Source organism: Gekko japonicus, unplaced genomic scaffold (assembly GCF_001447785.1).
Source record: "Gekko japonicus isolate JY-2015 unplaced genomic scaffold, Gekko_japonicus_V1.1 scaffold299, whole genome shotgun sequence".
Taxonomy (NCBI): Eukaryota; Metazoa; Chordata; class Lepidosauria; order Squamata; family Gekkonidae; genus Gekko; species Gekko japonicus.
The window spans coordinates 224,079-227,466 of record NW_015170896.1 but is presented as its reverse complement, the minus strand read 5'-3'; positions in this window follow the sequence as shown (position 1 = coordinate 227,466).

The following is a 3,388-nucleotide window of genomic DNA, read 5'->3' as shown; positions in this document are numbered from 1 at the left end:
AAAAGGAGGAAAAAATAAATTTCCACCGCAGTGTCAGAGAGAGGGGGGGGGGAGGCAGGCGCACGCTTTGGGGGATCGTCCGCCTAGGGGGCAGTCAGGGACCGGCTTTCTGACGACCAGACTTTCATACACCCCCCCCCCCCAAGAAATCTATGGGATTCGGGAGGGGGGGCACCCCGCATTGCTGGAGAGCAGCCTTTGGACTGGGCGCCCCCCTGCATCGGCTTGCAGGGCATCGACTCCAGAGCCCGGATATCTCTTCGCTTCGTTTATCTCCCACCTTTCTTCCCGACGAGCACTCGTGGCCGCTTCCATCCTTCGCCCTTCCCTTTTATCCACACCACCACCCAAGGTCACCCCGGGTCACTCCCAGATCCTAGGTCGCCACTCTAAGCTCTCTCCTCCACACTTTGAGAGAGCAGCCTGTGTGCGCCTGTGAAGGGCCCGCAAGTTGCAGCCGACTTCTGACAACCGCTCCCCCCCGCCGCCGCAAGGGGCTTCCGAGGCAAGTGAGCAGCAGAGGGGTCTGGCCGTGGCCTTCCTCTGCAGCGCCTTCTTCGCTGGCCTCCCACCCAAGTACCGGCCCTGCTTAGCTTCCGAGACCTGGTGGGGCTGGGCTACCTACCCTGCTGCCTTCCCGCCCTCGAGATAACCGGCAGCTCTTTAAGTACCGTTTGTGGTTGGCTTGAAGAATAAAGGAGCGGGGACTGCAACCTCGGAACCGACTTCAGTCTTCTCTCTGCAGCTCCCCCCGCCCGGATTAAACTTTCAGGGAGAGGGCTGCTCTAGCAAGAGGCGGCGTCTCTGACAACCTTGGGCAGAGCTGGGCAACCAGGTGCCCTTTTCATTTGAAGGGTCAGGTTAACTGTCCTTTCCCTGACCGCTTATGAAAACACAAAGGCCAGCCCTGCTGAATCGGACCGAAGGACCCAGAAGCCAGGAGCAGAGCATGTGCCTGGCCTGAAGAAACCCCCAAATCCAGTCCCTTGCATCTCAAGGGTCTCAGTTTGGAGGGGTGGGGGACAGTGTTCCCTCTAAGCTGAGTTAGTGTGAGCTAGCTCAAAGTTTTTTAGCCTCCGGCTCACACATTTTTGTCTTAGCTCAGGAAGGAGGGCTCCGGAGCAAACTAATTGATGCCGTAGCCAAATCGCTTGCTCACAACTTTAATGCCAGTAGCTCACACAGTACAATTTTTGCTCACAAGACTCCACAGCTTAGAGGGAACATTGGTGGAGGACCTTTCTCTGCCCGAGACCCCGGAGAATCTGTCAAAACAGACAGTTCTGAATCTGCACAGGGAGGAACCTCCTCGTGGAGTCTCTGCCGTGAATGCAAAGGTTCATAGTTGTGCCCGGGCATCCACATGGGACTTTTGTGTGCACTTTCCTCCCTCAACCATCTTCATTCCTGTACTGTAGGGTGGCCTGCCTGGACCTGGAGATCTCCCAGAATTCAAACTGATCTCCAGGTGACAGAGACGGGTGCTGTGGAGGGTAGGGATCCCTGGCATGATGCCCTGCTGAGGTCCCTCCCCAAGTTCCACCCCCCCCGAAAGTCTCAGGGATTTCCCAACCTGGAGTTGGCGACTGTGCAATACAGTGACTCTCAGCTTCCTCAAAAAGCACACTGGTTAGAGGCCGGTGGCAGGAAGGGAACGGTGGAGCCCGAGACAAGGGAAATGGTTCTGATGTGGGTTGGATCCTCTAAGTGGTTCCCCTTCCCATCCAGATGGCTGGCTAGCACACGTGGACTGTGCTCTTTCTGGGAAAACTGTACACAAGCCAGACTTGAGAAAGAAAGTAGCGTGGACAGGGAAAGCCCGGGGGCAGCGGAGGATGGCAGGGTGACCTTGTGTGGCTGATCCAAACCTCCTGCTGCAGTTTGGAAGCCGAGGTGGGGAAAAATCTTTGTGTGGGTGTAGCCGGAGATGGATGAATGGATCGGCTTGGTGTGAGGACGGCAGCTTCTTATGTGCTTATCTAGTCCAGCTTCCTGTTTCTGGCAGGAAATCCAACTGCCTCAGCAAGACCAAGAAGAAGGAAACAACAGCCCCCCTGCCCCGTTCCAAACGGGCAGATGTGACTGTGTGTGTATGTTATGCTTTGCCAGAGTTACATGGGCATAAACGGGCAGGTCCCTGCTGCCAAGGAGGTTGCGTGCGTGTGTGTGTGTAAATGCCATCAAGCTACTTATGGTGACCAGTTTTCCCTCTAAGATGAGTTAGTGTGAGCTAGCTCACAGTTTTTTAGCCTCGGGCTCACACATTTTTGCCTTCGCTCAGGAAGGATGGCTCCAGAGCCAACTGATTTATGCAGTAGCCAAATCGCTTGCTCACAACTTTAATGCCAGTAGCTCACAAAGTAGAATTTTTGCTCCCAAGACTCCACAGCTTAGAGGGAACACTGATGGTGACCCCTGCAGGGTTTTCAAGGCGAGAGACAAACAGATGTGGTTTGCCATTGCCTGTCTGTGCATAGTGACCCTGGACTTCCCTGTTGGTGTCCCATCCAAGTAGTAACTAGGGCTGGCCTTGCTTAGCTTGCAAGATCTGACAAGGCAAGATCTGACATCCTCGGCCATCCAGGTTAGGGTGTCAAGGATCCTACAGCCTCTCAGATCAGACGATGAAGAAAGCCATCAAGGGAGGGGGGTGACGGGAGATCTGAGCTTGGATCTCCCCAGGCCTAATCCAGCATTTCGAATCACTACGTCACACCGGCTCTCCCAGCATACCTTCTCCCTCCAATGTTTGGGGCCTTGTCAGCACTGAGGTACCTTTGGTAATCTTGCTGTAAGGAACTACAGGTACTGATCAAACGTAACAGTATTATTTAACTGGAATGTGACACTGCAATGTTCCCTCTAAGCTGTGGAGTCTTGTGAGCAAAAGTTCTCCTTTGTGAGGTGCTGGCATTAAAGTTCTGAGTGAGTGATTTGGCTGCTGCATGAATTAGTTTGCTCTGGAGCCATCCTCCCTGAGCTAAGACAAAAATGTGTGAGCCGGAGGCTAAAAAACTGTGCGCTAGCTCACACTAACTCAGCTTAGAGGGAACACTGCTGCAGACTGTTTGGAGGAACAACACCATTCCTGTCAACCACCGTGTGCTCTTGCTGTCTTCGGACCCCTCTTTTCAAAATGAAGAGGAGTAGGTTTTTATACCCCACTTTTCTCAGAGGTTAAGATGCTGAGCTGCAGACCGGAAGGTCTGTCGTTCGGCAGTTCGAGACCTGAGTGCTGCATGACGGAGTGAGCTCCCTTCTCTGGCCCCAGCTCCTGCCAACCTAGCAGTTCGAAAGCAAGAAATTGCAAGTGGATAAATAGGTACCGCTTCGACGGGAAGGCAACAGTGTTCCGTGCACCTTGGCATTTAGTCATACCGGTCACATG